At 39.2% G+C, this 20,056-nt stretch overlaps 1 protein-coding gene across 1 annotated transcript in view; it reads left to right on the forward strand.

Annotated features, from left to right (window-relative positions):
* Positions 1 to 20,056, forward strand: part of asic1b (acid-sensing (proton-gated) ion channel 1b) — a 171,212-nt gene that overhangs the window by 96,610 nt on the left and 54,546 nt on the right. The gene's annotated exons all lie outside the window — the stretch shown is intronic.

Here is a 20,056-nt window from a genome sequence, read left to right on the forward strand (position 1 = left end):
GCTAATGTAATAGCCGTCATTACACCAATGCAAAAGTGGCAACGAGTCAGTGTCTCCTTTCATTGTGGTGCTCCGGAGGTTCATTTAGAAGTTGATTTTTACTTTGTTAGCTGCATAATAAGGTTAATGCACAACAGAGTAAGATAAACTTAGTTGGGAAAGCGTTGGAAATTAATAATGGAGTAATTGTAACTCTGAAATGTATCACAGTTACAGGAAAGCATCCAGTGACTAACTGTCTCAGTCACAGTCACAAACTAACATCCACTCTTATGTTTTAAATAATGACAAAATGAGTAACACTGTGTCATGTGCTGCAATATTAAATTAGCATGGTGTGACCATAGTTGCCTGAAGCTAATGTATATCCTGTGTGTTGGGGGGAGGGCAGTAATAACAAAGGAAAAGGCTTGCATAACCTTTACAGTGTCATAATATATAATGTAGGTTTGATGTTCGCCCCAAACAGCGCCTGCAGCTTGTCACCCAACAGTTTACTGTGTAAAACAAAAGAAGCTGTGAAAAATTTCCAAATGCACAGATTTCTCTCACAGCATCTTTTTCAGCCTTCAGCCATAGCCAGCAGCTGTTTTCAGCAAAAAAAAAAAAAAAAAAAAGCTCTAAAAACTCATTGCACATTACCTACCATGCATCAAAAAATGAGACAGACAGAGTTGGAGACTAGCTGGTAGACTTGGTGGAGCATTTAGCAGCTAAAGAGACAGATATTCCTCCCAGGATTTGGTGTTGACAAAAAAAGGAGCGAGCAGGAGAATAAATATTGCACTTACATTCATTACGTGACCAGAAACATGAGTCCAAATGAATATTAATGTTGCTCTGTTTGTGGAGGTTTAAATGGGCAACTGTTTGCTAAAATGCTCTCTATATGAACTTAAATGTTGATAATGATGACAGTATTATGTTCACTGCTTGTGTTTGTCATAGAATCAGTTATTGCAGGTTAAAGGTTTGTGTTTAACTTTTTTTTGTTTAATCATCTAGATGAAACATGGATATAAAATACCATTTGAAGTGCAGTTTTACAATTTTTTATTTGACATAAAAATGTCGGTGGAGGCCAACATTAGTTGTTAATGCTTTAAGTTGCTATGGATAAAACCATCTGCCAATTGACAAAATGTATATGTGAGTCTTTGTGGGTTTTAGTAGTCCAAGACTGTTGCCAGCTGTTTAATCATTGTGGTTTTGTTTCTTGGTTGATTTATAAGACATTCACACAGCACAATATGCTTCACTGTGTTTGCTGTCGTTTGAGCATGAGAAAGATTTTATGATTTCTGCTTTGAGTTGTGTAAATAAAGCAGATAAGAAATATAATGTTTTATTGATCGATGTCAGAGTGCCATTTCCTTTAATAATGGACATAACAGTTCTCCAAGCATCATTTTTAATTCATGTAGACTTGTTACATAATGGTTGGAGAGAACCGGAAAGTTTTGATTGCCTCTAATCAAATTCATGTCCATTTTATACTTTCCACTGTTGTTAATTTTCTATCATATTTAAAGGCAGATAACTTTCAATAGTTTGCTAATGGTAGTTGAGACTCAGCTAACAAGCTTGTCGACCATTTTTGATGTTGCAAGAAAACCATTGGAATCAGTTATTTCAGCCCCAAAATGACATAGATTTGCATTCAATTAACAAAGCCCACTAGCAGTCGTACTAATTAAGACAGGAGCAAAGAAGGAAATCAGTAGACGTTCTTATAGAGCGACAAAGTCCATTTAGGGAGGAGGTCAAAGTGTCTGTTTTTAGTTTCCTACCATGAATCATCATAGTTTTGTTTTGTTTTTTTAACCATGACCACTAACCTTAACAATGTAGTTATCATTAAAGTCCCCTAACTTTAACAAAGCACACATTTTAACCCAAACCATTATCTTTTGTGCCTAAACCTAGCAAAACCTTAACCATACAACATTGTAAAATGTATTTATAGTGATTTGTAACAGTTTTAGAAGATAATGATAGACGATGTTGTCTTACTGATGGAGGTGTCAGATCATAAAACACTGCTTTCTATGACCTACAAGTTGTCTTATTTAATTTGGAGGGCTTGTGGATTCTCTCCCTGGTCACATATGGGAAACAAAAGCCCTTTATTTTTTTTAAAACTTGTCAATCATGTTGCTCTCACATGGTGCACATGGATTAAGTTTATCTTTTTCTCAGGTGAACGGTGTGCTGTTCTGTTAACCGAGCATCCAAAGTAAATCTACACATTCTGATTACTATCCCACTCGTGTCCCTATCTTGGAGCGGTGTTGTACCAATATCTGGATTTGTTTGGCTATATTTATTGGAAAAGTTGCTGCTCAGTCATGCTCAGAATGTCAAGATCACACATTAAGTTTTGGAGGTTGGTGCATCAGCTATTTTGTAAGTACTGTATAACTATATGTGTCCATTTTGCAGTCTAGTGCAAGATGGGTATCAGTACCTGTAGTTAGCAAGATGAGACAGAGATGGGTTAGCTCTATGGCTTGCAGGCAGACAGAGGGCTAAATGGAGATACATTGGTGCAGGTATATTTCTGCTGCGCTACTCCACAGGACAGCTAATGAGCAAGTTTAGCCACAGGGGTCTTTCTATTAAAAACAACAGCTGCAAGAGATGGGAGAAAAAAAACTGATCTAATCACAATCTCCGTGAGAAAAAAACGGCCGTGAATGGCCAGTTCTCAATCAGACTGGACAGTTATGTCCCTGGGGTGTGGTTCAAAATAGATGTAGAAATGTTGTGAGAGACGGAAGAAAGTGGAGGGGAGAAGAGAAGTTGGTGGTATCGCTGAGGTAGGAAGGAGATGGATGTAAGTTGGAGAAGAGGGGGGGCGGAAACGAATGAGCAAATGCTTAAATGAGAGAGAGCGGGAGAGAAATATGGAGGAAAATGAGACGAAAAAAAAAGTCCACAAGAGAGCAGAAATGAAAGAATAAGTGATTTCCTTCAGGAGAATTTCTTCCAAAGATTTCCTCACGGAAGAGCCGCACTCTGCCTGAAAGTATTGAAGGCGCGGTGGAAAGATATACTTACGGCTCAATCCTGATTTGCTGTCAAGTCCAATATATCAAGGCCACATAAAATTATAGTGTTGTGAAAAACTGACATATTTTTTACTATCTTGTCCAGAATGCTTTACATCAGCTTGCCCAGTGGCAAGGAAATGAGTTTTTCTTTATAAAAGTAGAATTGTTCAACAGGGCTCCTTCGAGACCAAAACCAAAGCAGTGGGTTAATTTTTAAAACATGTAGCAGCTCTGCTTAGAAGTTTATGGCACACGCACAAGTGAAAAAAACAAAGAACAAATGGAGATAGTCAAACTAATATTTGTGCCTGATATTTTTGTGGTACCATTAGTAATACTGGCCTCTGGCAGAGGTACAAGACTTCACAGGAAAAATGTTTCAGATAAAGCCAAGGCAGAATCAGATTATCTGAGAGGCTGAGACAAAAGGAAGTCTCAAATATTGCTTCTAAAACTAAAATCAGGGTCAAATATGTACACAACCACTCAAACTTTGTTTCTAAATGTGTGCAGTAGGAAGATGTTAAAGGTTTTAGTCCTCATACTCATCATTAAGTTATACTGCTTAATATCCAGTTTAATATGTTGTATTTACAGGTCACCATTATTTTTTCTTGCGCGTATTAGATTCAAGTGCAAATTGCTGCTAAATCCAAAATGCAAATACATTTTTTTTAACAAAGTTCGACAGACTCTCTCATGTGTCAGCTTGCTTTTCTTGGTCATTATTGATCTAAAGACACGATCAAGATGAGCTGCTGGAGGAGTGATCTTTGTTCTTTTTAAACAAAACTACAAACTGTGTCAGGGAAACTAATTTGGAACTGTAGCATTAGTGAGCTACAAATTACTAAGAAAAAGTAGCTTAACACACTGAAGCTATTTTACATAAAGTAACATCTGTTGTTAAGTAATGCTCCTGAAATGCAGTTATTACTTTGTTCTGTCATTCACTACACTAGTTGTCAGGGACTCCAGTCTGTAGTTGCTTACTTACTGTTGAAAATGTATCATGTGGTCACACTATCATGCTACTTCTTGGAGAAAAAAATAGATGCTACTTGGAATGTTTAATGATTTTGAAAAAAAAAGCTGTGCTACCTGACTGCTACTGGGAAATATTGCTACTCCCTAAAACTGTGTACTGGCCACACTGGAGATTTGATGTCTATGGGAGTTAATTAAAAATAAACCTTGAAGCAATCATTAGTCAGCAGCAAAGAAAGGATGTAGACTTTACTTGAACCACATAGTGTTGCTTCACTCAAGCTGAGTGGTGGGACCAGAACAGGCATCCTCTAAACCAAAATATACGGTTGCTGCCAATGATTATTTTCATTAGTTATTAATTCATCATTATCTTGTTTCATCCCTGAAATGAGTTAAAGATGACATAATGAAATGTCCTCAAACAGTCCACAACCTAAATGTATTAATTTTTCCATCCTGGAAAACTGAAGTAACCAGAAAATATTCACATTTAAGGAGCTGGAACGAGAGAATTCATAAAAATTGTACTCAAAAGACTGAATAGATAATCAAAATAGTTAATAGATTATTAAAATAATGTTGACAGTCTATCAAAATACATGATGTAGAGTTCTTTCTAAAGGAATTAAGTTACTTTGAAAGGAGGAGTGCAGTCAGTTTGTTTCCTAACATGAGCATGATACAGTATAAAGATAAAGAACAGTTGTATTAATGCAGACCTCTGTGGAGTTATTACAAAGCCACGTAAGCCTTGAATCAGTAAAATCAATGAAATAAAGTGTAGGCATATGATCAATTTAAGGCCTCCTAAGATCCATTATTCATTGGAAGAAAAACATACTGCATAAGGAGCTTACTCTAGAGGAGAAAACAAAACTAGCAAGGAAAAATATTGAATAATAATAATATAAATAACAGTTGTCAGATAACAGAAGATGCTTGTCTTCCCTGAGCTGTGTTTTCACTGGGAAATTTCTCAGATTAGATTAATCGACTGATTGTTGCAGCTCTACCACAATACTTCAGGGATGATGGTTATTATTCATTATCCATCACAGTCTCAACAAAAACAGTTCCTCACTGTTCTGAAGCACACCAAATTTCATTCCATCTCCTTCTTCGTCGTCTCTTTTGTTCTGACAGGCTCATATTAGATAAAATCCGCCCAACATTCATCAACCAATCAATCAACAGGACAAATGGCAACCATGTGACTGTGACACTATATGAAGGGATGCCTGTAAGCTAGTTAAGCACTGAACTCTCACTCTTGACATATAATACTAACTGCAATATACAGTATATGTATCTAACTCACCATTTGCAATAAGGTCTATTGAAGCAATTTACAAACTCTGCTGCAACATTTCTGCAAAAAACCCCTGCTGCTTCCAAAAAAAATCAGCTCATCAGCCACTCGTCACATCAGACAAAGCAGACTTTGCCTATCCTGCTGTTGGCAGTTTTCGGACTGTTCCCTGAGGGTTTGCTCTCCGCTGAGATGTCAGAGATTGCTGCTTCACTTCACTAAGCTAAATATTTTGTGCTTGTAGGAACATACATATTGTGACTTGATGTTTGTGTGCCTGACAGTATCAGACAGCTATGAGGTTGCCAGTTCTGTTTCATTGCTTTCGCGCATATCTGCTTGTGGTTAATATCTTGGTGTCTGCTGTCTTATGCTGCTGCCATCTATTTCCACCTATGAAACACTGTTTGCGGATTATTTCAGCAGATGTTCTTACCCCCCGCAGAACTTAGACGCATGACAAAACAGATTGGATGTATTTTGTGTGTACTGTGCAGATCAAATAGACAAAACACCAGTAGTAACATAATAGGTGGAGATTTCATTATCCGTAACTAAACAGAACATACTTTGTCACCAGTTACTTACAATTTGTGTGAATTCAGACAGTTTATGAAACACATTGTAGATGATCACCTAAACCAACCAAATTCCTCTTAAAACATAAAACATGATGCTGCTCGAATTACTTTTAAATGTCATCATCAAATGAATAGCTGCAGGTAAGACTGATGATTAGGGGAACGGGGAAAAAAACTATTTTGACAGTTGTTGAATCCTTTGAGTGATTTTTCAAGCAATAATGTTAAACATGAGGTCGCTGCAGCGTGTAAAATTGAGTTTTGTCTGCTTTTTTGTGTCAATTGAAATAATAGTAATTCAAAATAATTACAGTTTTGTATTCAAATATCTGGGTAAAATCTTTGTCTTTAAACTATGCTGGAGGCATATGTATGCTGTGCTGCCTGCTATGTAAAAGTGATGCTCTCCATGTATGTGTCCTTGTTTTTTTGTGTGGATCGAGACAAAGTCACACTGGTCATTAACTTCATTGATCTTTTTTAAGCCAGGTAATCATGATTGATTTGCTGCCGGTCAACTGATTGGCTGCATCTGCATCAGTGGGGGTGAACTGTCCAGCTGCTTGTTCCTATTTGATTATGACATACAAGGTTAGTGGCAGGACCCTTGGATGCTTTGACTACTATCGAATCGGGTTGAGCGTGCCCTGCAGTGACACTATTACAAGGCGATGAAAAAGAAGAGTAGAGGTTGTATTGTAGCATGTCTAATGAAAAATTAAGTCTGGATTTAATATATCATGCATTAAGCATAAGCTATCAAAAGAAATCCTCTGCCTAGAAGTGTCAGTAGTTGTAGCTGAGCAGTGATACAACACCAGGAGACGACCTGTGGTGCAGTGTTGTTTGAGCTTGCGAGTTTCCCCTCATTTCCTCACTTCTTCCGCTCCTCAATCCCTTCCTTCATCCCTCATGTGCGCCCTTCAACCCACCCCATCCTACAGCGGTGCCTGATTCATTTTCCCAGTAACAGCCTCAGTTCTCTGTGATTTATATGTTTATGGTCATTACTGACGTTGAGTAATACATTTCCGTTTTCCTCTCTTCTCCGTCTTCCCCCATCTCTCTTTTGGCAGAGCCCTGGGGTCCTGCGAGGAATATCAATTACTTTGTTCCTGTTTAATCACAATCTTTCCCTCCCTCGAACGACACCACTTTCAGGCAGGCAGAAAGAAGTTTGGCTTATGAGGTGTCTGTCGTTTTATTTTATCACTGTCAAAAAAAACTATTAACCAGCACAGACCAAAGACTTACATAACCTTTTCATCTAAGAATAGCGGTACAAATTGCTCTCATTAGTGATAAATTGTCTCTTTCAGCTGGTATGTATTTATAACAGGCTGTTGTTGAACACTGTTTAAAATATTTACTGACACTTTGCAATGCTAGCTAAAAGCTTGCTGTCATTTCAATGTATCTTCTGTATTTACACTGTAGACTTTCGTGAATTACTGCTCATGTTTGCGTTTTTTTATGGGTGACTGATTATATCTATTCTAGGATGTGACCCATATATGATACCATATAAACTGACAGAGAAGTCGAAAGAAATAAGCAGAGAGCATCTGTAACAAAAAAAAAACACAATCTGTTTTTTTTGCCTTTGTGCTTCTCCCACTTGTTTCAAACATATCTCAGTTACAGCACATGTTTTTGCTAGTTTTGAATTGAGGCGTCTCGACTAATATCAAGCATGCTATTTCTATGGAGTCAAATCAGGGTTATTATTGTGAATGTGTTATATAGTTTTGCAGCTTTAGAAATATTTAGTGTGCACACAGATATAATTTGCACTTGTGTAAAAAGTTTGAACTGAAGTTAAAAGCTTCAAGTTACAAGTATGAATTTTGACCCTGTTTTTGCAGCCAAATCTGATTGGTCAAACCCTTACCCTAACTGCTAGATATAACATGATATGACAAAATGTAATGAAATGTTAAAATGAAGCTATTAATGTGACTCTGGCAGGTCTGAAACATGTTAGATTAATGTCTGAATCTTAAAATAATGTTGTTCATGTGTCACTGATTGTATCCAGGATTTCACAGACACATCGGTACTGATGTTTTGTTTGTTGCCCACAGCTGGCTAAGTGTCACAGCTGGTTGCAGCAACACACAGCATCTGAAACAAAACAATAGTGCGTCTCCAAACTGAGAAACAGGCTGCGCACATTTACGCACTTGGCACAGCAGCACTAACTTCATTAACACTGTCCGCCAGGATCTGATGGTAATTAATGTTATGTGTTCTGCTACACATCAGGTCAGCTGTTACACTCAGTTTCCAGATTTATACGGTTGAATTGTTTGTAATAAGGCTGCACTTATGGATGAATAGATAATAAATGGATGAATCCTGAGCTCCATCAGTGCAGTCAGGACATTTTTATTTTTAAGTAGCTGAAAGTCTGAGATAAGCCTACTAACCCATATCCCACTTGATCCCCCCAGTATCTGACCAAAGATGTTGCCCTTCATAACATTCAATATCAATGGAATATCATTCAGTGCCACATAAGCTTGAAGAGAGAGAGAGAGAGAGAGAGAGAGAGAGTGCTCTTCAGCTACCACCAACTCTCTGAGGATATTAATAATAATAATAATAATAAACTTTAGTGTTGCATACAGAGGTAGGAAATGTGTGTGTCTGTCTCTCAGACTTTGTGAAACCTTACTGTCGGTTCACAAACCATTTCAAAAGCTGGAAATATGAATGACCCTCATTTGGTTCCATAGTTCCCATAGTTAAAGCTGAGTCAGCCAAGCTGCCAATTGGGTACCGAAATGGCACAAGATACAAGAGTGACATCTGTCAGTGCTGATAAATACAAATCTGACCTGGAGTCTGGTTATGTGCTAGGACCTAGATTTATGTTTTAATTAGAAAACCTTAAAATGTGAGTTAAAAAAAACAACCATCAGACCCTTTCAGCTACAGTGTGAAGGCAGTAGAGCTGAAATGACTTATGGATCAATCAATATTCAATCAACAGAAGATAACCATCAATTATTCTAATAATTGATCAAATGTTGAAGTCATTTTTAAGCAAAGAAGGCCAAACATTGCCTTGTTCTAGCTGCTTAGTTTTGGAGATGTTCTTCCTTTCTCCTTTTTATATTATACATTTGATATCTTAAGGTTTTTGGATTGTTTGGTTGACAAAGCCAGTAATTTGAATATGTCACTAAGGGCTGTGGGAAATTGTGATGGTCATTTTTTAAACTATTTTCTGACATTGTAATGATAAATCGATTAATATAAAAGTAGAATAATTCAGTAATTAAGTGAAATAGTTGTTGGTTGAGGCCCTGTATAGTAAAGTAATTGATTCATGACTTTCAGGAAGAGTACTATGAGCATGCACTCTTTTTCAGTTTACTCTCCGTCACAGTGTTATAGTCACACATGAATGGGATGAAGTCTGACTGGTAAACACTCAACAGCTCAACTGGAGCAGCTCTGGGTTAAGTGCCTGGCTCAAGAGCTGCGTCAAGTATGAGTTAGTTTTATGCGCTGGCGGAAATGTTGTCTTATTTACTTTCCCTGCACAGATTCTCCCAGCTGGTGAAGGGATTCAGTCATGAACGCAAGGCTTATGTGACCCCCCCCCCCCCCCCCCCCCCCCCCCCCCCCCCCCCCCAGTTCAAACAGTGGCAGTTGGTGCTCCGGCAGGGGAGATGTGCAGGCGAACGGTATAAACAAATGGACAGACGTGCATTATCAGCATACTGACTCGCAATCATTTGATTCAAAGAGAAGAAGTTTGATGTGGGGGGGTGATTTGGCTCCTATGAGAGCAAAGTCAACCTCCTCATTACTGGATACTTGTCAACCACATCAAAGTAGCTTCCCAGAGTCATTCACTTAAAATTTCCTGGTTAGCACTGGCTTTACGCTGCCTGATGGAAAACATGCTTGGGTTTTCATTTGGCTGACTTTATATTTCAGCCAGCTATGGCTAGCTTCTCTCTATAATACAGAGCCACACAGAGCCCTAATGAAGTGCGACTCCCTGTACAGTACAGCCTTTTTTCTCTTTGAATTTAAATCATCCAGCCAGGTAGCTGCCTGAAGCATTTATCAAAGAGGACTGAGACACTGTCCCTTATAGGCAGAGTTTCATTCCCTCAAGTGAAGTGTCTTAAAGTTACTTGAAAAGGAAGAGTGCAATCAGTTCATTTTTTTTATATGAGTAACATACTGTGCAAAGATACTAAAGAACAGATGTATTAATGCAGATCTTGGTGGGTTTTTTTTACAAAGCCACGTAAGCCTTGAATCAGTAAAATCAATGAAATAAAGTGTAGGCATATGACCAATTTTAGGCTCTCAGATCCATTATTCATTGGAAGAAAAAAATACTGTATAAGAAGCTTACTCTAGAGGCAGAAAAAAAACTAGCAAGAAAAATAACGAAGATGCGGATAGTGCTGTCCTTATCAGTCAGATAACAGAAGATGCTTTTCATCCCTAAGCTGTGTTTTCACTGAGGAATTTCTGTTCCTCTGATGCAAATATCAGCTGGCTTGCAAATTGGGCATGGTGGTATAATACCAAAGTACTTGAAGCTGTCACTGCACCTCCTCAGGACATAGTTTAATGACTGCCTCTTGTTGATGTAGACACCATGTGTGTTTTCTCTGCAAGGGCTGCTATTTCTAATACACAGATTTGATTATAATCCTCCTGCTTTCCGTGTAAATCCCAACATATCATTAAAAAAATTTTCATCTGAGTTTGTGCCTCAAGAGGCTGCATGTTAGTGCATATACACGTAGAAAATGGAAAGTTGCATCTTTGGCTAGATGTGAATTATTGCCAAATTTCTTTTCAGACAGTAAAGCAGAAAAGAAACAGCTTCATCCAAATTAATAATGATATTTGCAATTTCCCCCCGGGTTATGCACAGGGAGAGATGGGAAGAACACAAAACTCAAAGAGAAGAGAGGCAGAATTGTGTATTCTGCCATAATGAAATAGAAGTGACCTTCCCACTCATGGTGTTAGCTATCTTAGCAGGCTGAATTAACTTTCCCCATCATTCTCAGCCCTCTGATGTGAACGGCATACATGCCACAGCACAACCCTGCACTCTCATGTTTATTAATTTCCTTCAGGGGGAGATGCGCTAAATCATTGACCCTCTTTTAGTGCCTCACGCTCCAACTGAGCATGGGAACGAGGAGGGCTTATTGATTTTGCCCCTTCTCATCAGCAGCCAGGCCCTTATTTGGAATGAGGAAATGGTAAATCTCATATAGTGAGCCCTGTCAGGGCCTGTCCAGATCCTAATCTTCACTCGTTGATGGCTCTCTAATCTTTTAACCATCTACAACTCATTAGAGGCCGAGGAGGTAAATATGAAGTATTAAGCATCACATTAATTCTGAGGACATTCTGGGCAACTTAATAAAAGTTATATTACAATTTGGGTATGACACTGTAGCTAAAACAGGCTTTCAGTTCAGTCAGAGTGAAAGTTTCATTTTGGAGAGCGAAGAACAGGCACACACAATGACAGTCTCTGTGAGGACAGACAGCTGCAGTAGCTCTTTTCATTAAGTCACAGCAGAACTCGTATTTGCTGCATTTGTTTTCTTTTCTTGACTCCGTTGCTCTGTTGTTTCTGATATTTCATCATCTCCGTTTTAGTACGTATTGAATTAGAATGTCAAGAAGAAAAAATAATCACTCCTGTGTGATTTATCAACCGGAGTTATCTTTGAAAAAACAGTCACGTGGGGACAGACTCTTTATGAACTTATTGGAGATGAGAGGTTTTTGCCGACTGAAGTGTGACTTCCACCCACTTCAAGTTCTTCTCTTCTGTGGGAGAAAAAATGATTTGCCTCGGGTGAAATTTTTAGACCTGGCAGCATGTAAATGTAAAAACTAAGCACGTAGATTGTAGTAGAGTGATTAGTCATCAGGCTGATGGATGGACGGATGGATAGCTTGGGAACTGAGATCAAGCCTTCAGGACTAAGGTTGTTAAGCAGTCTTCTCTCTGAGATTGAAGAAATCAACAACCATGCCTGATGCTTCCCCAATTAGCCAAACAATCCGTGTCTCTGATACATTTTTGGTTTTACTCAAAGACACAGCGTAATCCGGTTAGCAAATGAAGAAAATCTAATCTTGTTTTAAAAAGTGATGAGTGCGTCAGGATCCCGTGAGTGTTGGCTCTCTTAGTCCTGCCAATAAATCGAGGTACTCTAAATAATCTAGTTATAAACTCCCCCTCGGAGCGCTTGTCATATTATCTGACATGACAAATAGATCTGCGCTCAGGCATCTGGCTCCTGCCCTCCCTCTATCCCACCCTTTTTGCTCCCTCTAGTCTTTTTTTACCGCCCCCTCTCCACTCCCCTCCTTCCACCTTCTCTCTTTCTTTACAGCTTTCTCCTCCCTTCCCCCTGCACTCCCGGGGGGGGGTTCCTAGGAGCTAGCACTGAATACAGAAGCAGGAAGAGAGATGCACCTGGTGCTTTCTCTCACACATTCACGTGTGATTGGCCGTGATGACTCTGGCGAATGCAGCCTCGGTTGACCGTCCATCATCTATCGAGGAATGGTGGCAGGTTGAGAGAAAATGTTTGTATGCCACCACAAAGGGTCCTGTACATTTTTGTGACAGTGATGGATAGTTGTCAACATCACTGAAAGTTCCTGAGGCAGAGAGACAGGGAAGAAAGAAAAAAAAATGCTTTTACAACATGCACATAATCGCTTCAGTACGAAGCTGCTGCGTCCAAGCATGCCAAGATGTGTGTGTGTGTGTGTGTGTGTGCGTGTGTGTGTGTGTACACAACTCAGCGCTGATGTAACCCGCAGCGTCAATGTCCTGCCTCGTTAGCCCTGTGGCCGGGGGGTGCACCGGCGATGTGTGTTCAAGCTCATAACTGAACATAACGTAGACTGAGTGCTGGTGTGATTTGGTGACTGCTGAGCTCTGATTCAATATGTCATCATATCATTTTAACAGCTGATATGATAGTGATAGTGCTGCATTGTAATCTTTATTTGGTCATATTTCACAGCTGTGCTTAAACATATTCGCATTCCATCATAAACCATTTGTCAAGGATTTTACTCAGATGCATGCACTGTGTAGTAAAACTGCAAGTCTGCATGTAACAAAGTAATGCCTTTTAGTTTTCCATAATTTACTGGTTATGAAAATATGTGGATGATGCTTCAAAGGATTTCAGTTTTGAAGAAAAAAACATGCCAACCCTGGTAACTACTTGCTGTTTTCGGAGAGCTTCAGTCAGTACCACCTCATTTAAATCGGAGGCGAACCGAAGTCTTCATGCTGTGTGACGAGAGGGAAAATTGAGTAACTTATTTTGAGCAACGCAAAATTAATGACATTTTTTCAGAACCATAACGAAAATGATACACAGACCAAAGTTTGAAAAAAATGTAAAATAGCATATCAGGCAAAAGGAACAATGCAGAAAATGTCATGATTGTCACGTAATTCCTGCGTGTTATTCACACTGGTGTCAGACAGAAATAATGACGAGACACAGACAAAAACACATTATGTCTCAGCCAGAGAAAAAGACCCTGGACTTTTAAAATCTAGCCTCAGCGTGTCCATATATTATAACATAACAGCAAGATGATTTTAAAACTTGCTAAAAAATAAGCCTCTTTGTATATTTAGAGGAGTTAGACTGAATAAATGCATGCATATTGAGGGAGTTTGTTGGGCGTTAATTGGTATGTATGAAATGATGCAGATGTAGGTCTTGAAAGCAGAGTCAGTAATCACTGATATTAGTGTTGAGATTCCCAAGCTGTGTGACTCCAGGCCTGCCCTGATGAATTGGCTTCATGAAAATGCCACCGAGTGACATATTTAAACCATTCAGCTTGATAACTGTGTCCCTGTCGGCTCTTGTGTTAAAAGGCAGCTCATCACCCCACTGGTACTCATCTTAGTAATAGAGGGGGGGGGGGGTGTCTTTGAGTGACTCAAATGAAGATAAAACAAGTAAAGGCTGATTTAAAACAGGTGAGAAGGAAAGGCAGCAGACAGAGGTGATCTCACTGTGGAGGTAATGGGTTGGACTGAGTGATTATCACATTCAGAGCGGAGCTGGTGCTGCTGTGTAATGCAGCAGGACAGAGAGCCAATCAAAGAGTGGCTACCGTTGCCCTCTGACCCAGCCCTGTTCACATTTGACATGTCTATCAGATCCAAAGAGAAAATGAGGCTGTGATGTTCCCGACTCCTGATCTGATGTGAGCAGACTGCTGATTCCGTGGACTCCATTGTTTCAAATGCTGACATATGATATTTCCATTGATTACAGAAGCTACTGTCTTCTGCTCGGAATTCCATCTAACATCCATCTCCAACTTCAATGCAGAGCTAATTGCACTGACCTTAACAACATGGCTCTGTCTCTATCTGTTTCAGTCTAGCCTTGTTTTGTTTTTTTACACTAAAAGCACTTGGCGGCCTGCCAGCTGCATATCATCATTAGATACCCATCACTACATCGTGTGAATTTCAAGCGTGTCATGGATATCAACACCACTTGAGATGCAGCATACACACAAGCCTCCTGTAGCTCGCCTTCGTATGGACAAATATTTGACAGTGCGTTTGATTTCAACATTAAATTCCTTTTAAAGATGAGTCGTACTGTCCATAGAGCATCCTCCCTCTGTTTTCATGTGACACGTTGGCCACATTGCTGCATTATCAGTGCACACGCCAAAGGCCCACAGTAGGCGAAGGTGGGCAAAGAAAGTCGCTATCAGGCATGGCAGAGATCTTTCTTTGAAGACTTCAGTTGGCAGTGTCACTGTGTCAAAGCGAGATCTGCTCTGCAGTTTTAAACAGGCAGTGACACAAACCAGCTGCTTCAGGGAGTCTTTTCCACCCTGCAGCTGTTGGCTTTTATAAATGAACCAGACACATTCTGTTTGACATTATGCTGCTGACCACGGTCAAGCAATGAGTAATTCTTAGTTGTAATGAGTCATTTTTGTTTTGTTCCCATGATTCTCTTCTGGCCTTTTTTTTAATATAATAATTGACAGCAGAGAGAGGCAGAACAGATTAATGAAGAGTGGAAATGAAATAAGCAGTGAGCTGGCGTTGGTGTAAACCTTGGCTTGGTTATTAAAGTTTTATAATGTCAGCTGAGCCACAAGAAAGCCACAAGTACTGAGTACCAACCAAGTGATGACAACCATGGTCCAGGTGTCTTATGCTGTGGTTTCTGTAATGCCCGATGGATTCTGACTCCAACAAAACTGACTGAAATGATTTAAGAAATGCTGTTACATGACAAAAAAGAGAATAGAGCTGAAATGTATTAAGTGATTAGTGGTTTGGATAAAAATGAACAATATTTTTGAGAATCAAATGATTATTGTTCAAGAAAGATGCCAGTGACATGATGTTTCTGCTTTTCTTTTTGTTATATTACAGTAAACTGAATATGTTTTTATTGTTTGCACAAAACATGCAATCTAATGTTGGTTTTTGGGATTAATTAATAATGAATGAAAAGTATTCTGCAGATTTCCCCTTGCTCATCGCCTTTCAGCATCCAGAGCGGATGTTTTTGGGTTTTGTTTTTGGGTTTTTTGGTGGTGAGGAGTAAATCAAATCCAATCATCCAATCATCAAAACATGTTAATGTTTTTTGAAAACTTGTGAAGAGGGATGGGCTCCATCTTGGATCTGGTTTGCGGTCGAAATTCATCAAGCTCTATTCTGAATCAGGACTTTCAATATTTTGGATAAGTGAGGAACAAAAAGTTGTCAGATACATTTAATGAACATTCATACAATACTGCTACATACTGCATATAATGCTACTCACAGGTTGTATACATCAATTAGACTGCCCCAAAACAAAAACAAAAAAATACAGTTCACTTTAATCTTCACACAGCTAAGCGTGTTGAAACGTAAACATAATAAGATTTGGAAAGGCATTTTATTTTAAATGCTATTAAACCGCATTCCTGTCTATAAACAATATTACAGATGTTATGTGCATACAGCCTGTTTTAACTATTGTGTTATCTTAATATTCATGTTGTCATGGTACAACACTGACTTCCCCATAGCGCTGCTGATGAAGGTTTACCAGTCTGTGAGCCCATCAGTGAATCTACCGCAATGAGTCTGTCATTTTATCACTGTCCCTGAATCTGCTATTAGACAAGGTCAGGTTTAAAGGAGAAAGATGTAATGCTCAACCTGTTGGTCTGGTACCACCGCGTTTTCCTCATATATCATTTCTGCGCATAGGGAGCTCTACTTTAAACCTCTCATCTAGCGCTTTTAGTGTGCTTGCTTTGGCTTTTATGTTTCCTGTGACAGCTGTACAACACCAGTGTTTCTCCCAGTGCGGAAAAAGCGGAACCTTGAAACACACATTTTTGTCATGCAAAAACAAATGAGCTGGAGATATTTGTATTTTAGTGTGAGATTAATGATTAAATATGAAAAAGTGTAATGGAAACCGCTCATTAGATTATTATTACATTATTGTAGTACACACCATTTACAGAAAAAGGCTTCAGACTCACTTCCTTGGACTTGGACACTCTTCCCAGTGATAGCTAAAAAATATGAATTTACTGCACTTCCTGCAGACAGGCAGGCAGACACCAAATATCAGTAACAATAATTCTGCTTTTCTTTTTTTATCTTTTTTATTTGTTTCAATCTCAGGATTTGTCCATTGTAGGTGTTTTGTAGCCACATGTTTGACTAACAGCATAAAGGCCTAGCCTCCTGAGACTGTGTAAAACCTTCTTTCCGAAAAACATGACTTAACCATACTGTCATCTATTACCAGGCAAACCCCATCTAGCTACATGTATCATCACAACACCGGTTTTCTATTATCAACTGTATCGTAGGACAGGGCCATGAAGTTGTTTGCCACCTCTACAGAAATACGTTGTTTGGCTACAACTTATTTAAAAATGGGTCATTTTTTTCTCCATATTGTTTCCTCCCAGCAGGGGAGCTTCTGCGTATAATACTGTGTGAATCAGATAGCAATGGCCCCTGCTGAAAGGTGAAGACAGAATATTATGTATTGGAGAACAGCATCATTGCCTTTGGCCTCTGCCTAGATGTACCACAGCATCTTCTGGGAACGGACCAAGCTCTGTGCTTGTTTATTTGGTCTTCTTTGTTTTTCCTGTGCAGACCGAACCCATTGAATCTCACAATATAAGAATATGAATGCTCGACTATCGATCGAGCATTGCCTCCGAGCAAGTAATATCACTGCCATTGTGTGTCAGCTTTTTTTTTAATATCTTTATTTTGTCATCTTAATTCTCCTTCTCTCCTCACTTGAAACCCTGGCTCAAATCAGATTTAAGTGTATGTGTATGTGTGTTAGAGAGAGTGGTTCAGAGACTAACATGTGGCTGTTTTTGCTTTTTTCTGAATGTATGGGTGTTTGTGTGTGTGTCCGTGTGCATGAGTGTCCATGTGTGCATGTGTGACTATATGCATGTTCTGAGTAATGGGCTTTGTGCATCCTCTCTAGCTGACGGCCAGGATGTATCCATGGCAACGCCAGGTCGATCCTAGCTGTAAGTGGAGCTGGTGAGAGGGACTTGAAAGGGAGCGTTAAACCTCTCCTCTCATCTGCCCTGCGCACTTCTTACTCTGACCATGGCGAAATGCGTGGCCTTGTTGAAATCCCAGCCCCAGGGGTGTATAGTTGCGACCGTGGCTGCTCACATCACAACACTGCCACCCTTTGACCCGACGTGAAAATGTACCCCCAAAACACTGCCATATTATTTATATTTCCTGTTTTCCCTTTGAGTTCGGGGTTCATCCATGAGGACAAAAAATAGATTTTTGCTGAAAGCTAAAATCACCAGAACAAGATGATCTTTGTCACTTTTGAAGTATTTTTGGACATTTAATGTGTGGCAGTAGATGACAGGAAATGAGAGGAGAGGGAGATGGGGAAAGACATGCAACAAAGGTCCTCAGTCAGATTAAAATCAGGGGCTGGTTTCGAGGTCGATGCCTTAAGCCCCCTAGACCACCAGTCCACCCCTTTAGGCTCATCTTACAGAGCCTGGAGCCATTTCATTAATTTAGTCATTTGTATAGTGAAATCACAGTTCTGGTTCAGATGGTCTAATGATGAAATGTGTTTTTTAGGAGAATATTCAATTGTTTTAGGTCCAGAGCTATATTTTGTGAGTCCCCATAATCAATAACTGTTTCATTGTCTGTAATTTATGGCTTCTCTCACCCCTTTTTCTGCAATAAAAAGCCACTTCATCAAATTTGATTTTGGTACTGACCGGTGGCCACTCCTTTTTAAACAGTCAAAACACCATTATAATAAATAAATATTATGGAACTGTATTTGTGTAAACACAGGCAGTCTAATGAAGAAAAGTAATTTTTTGCCATCTTCGCTGTCTTAAAATGTTGTCTTGGCAGTTTCAGCCCTGAAGAGATGTTACATGTTCAGATGTGCTACTGCTGCCCCCTAGTGGATTGCAATATGCATATTGAAACAGAGTAAACATGATTTGAAAGCAATCTGGGATACTTTTAAAGACTCATGGGAAGGAATGAAAAAAATAAAACCACATTTGGTTTTATCTATTTCGAGCTGAACATCAGTGCCAAAACAAACACATATTTATTGCAACCCTCTGTGCAACAATAAATCAGCACTGGCACCAAGTACATGAACTTAATTGTCTGTTTTAAATCAGAAGGTCACTGCACTGTGTTGCACATTGTTGTCATTTTCTCCACAGCAGTTTCACAACTTGCCATCTTGTGCCAAATCTGAGATGTTAGTGTAGGTGAATATTCATGTGATAGTGCCTCTCAGAAGGCCTCGGGACGCTGAGAAGCTGAGGGAGCTCAGTGACCTTCTTGTTAGGTCAGGCTGGATGCCGGAGGCTATCTAGTGATAACTTATACATATTTAACAACTAGATGCTATCAGGCCATGCTGTTAAGCAAGCTCAGAGATAGAGCCAGATCAAGGCCAAGCCAAATATCCTTTGGTTGCTCTCTTATCATCAGCAGTTTTTTTCCCTTCTGTGATAGACAATCTCCATAGCTGCAACTAAACACATATTGACCGAGTCTGCTGCCTTTCTCACCCTCTCATTTGATATTAGAGTGCCCCTCTGATGTTAACACGCATTCGAGTTGTTATTGTTTAAAGGCTCAACACAACAGATTGGTTCGGATAATGTGTTTTCCACTGGTTTTCCAGGTTTAATGATGCTGTTCCTTAGAGGTATCTTGCGCTATCATTAGCTGCAGGTTTTCATTGTAAAGAGTGCTGTCATTCCCCTAAATGCATCTAACGTTTCATTTTCTGGCACTGTCATGTTTCTGAAAATAATCTCAGGAGTCTAATGGAGGTGGATCGATACAGATGGATTGGTCTCTCACATTTCCTTTTCATATCACAACCAACACCACCTCTGGGAATTTGCATTTATCTCCATATTCAATAATGAGAGGATCCATTTAAGATTTTTTTTCTTCTTCTCTTCACCAGTTCTTGTACATATTTGCTTTCAGTTAATCTGCTTTCCACAGAATAGCTTGCAGCTATGTGGGGGTTTATAATTTGAAGGAGATCTGCTGGTAAAATGAGCCATTAGATTGTAATAACAGTGAGCAAATGGAAGCCTTGATTAAATTCCTTGACTTTCCTCTTTGGTGGTTGCACTGTTATAGCTTATTTCTTGACTGGGAAATTAGGTGTCACACATGAACTTAATTCTTCCTTTCTCACAGTTTTCACATCTTATTTGGTGTTGTCAGCTTTACTCTTGGGCATCTCTTTTCTTTTAAAACAAATTTTTTTAAGAGAAAGAGACAAAATATCTTGAAGTCTTGTAATGAAACCATTCCTTGTAAGGTTGCTACTTTATATTCCTGTGTGTTTGGGAATATTTTCCAATTGTTAATCTTTAGAAATTTCAGTAACGCCAAAGTATTATTTGCATTTGATTTCACAACTGTACTGACTCTGAGATCCTCCTTTTCATGGGGGGTAGTGAGGTCATCCTGAACAGTAAAATCAGCAGAAATAAAGAGCTTAGTTAATGCTTTCAGTGCT

The sequence above is a fragment of the Scomber scombrus genome, chromosome 3 (genome assembly GCF_963691925.1).
Source record: "Scomber scombrus chromosome 3, fScoSco1.1, whole genome shotgun sequence".
NCBI lineage: Eukaryota > Metazoa > Chordata > Actinopteri > Scombriformes > Scombridae > Scomber > Scomber scombrus.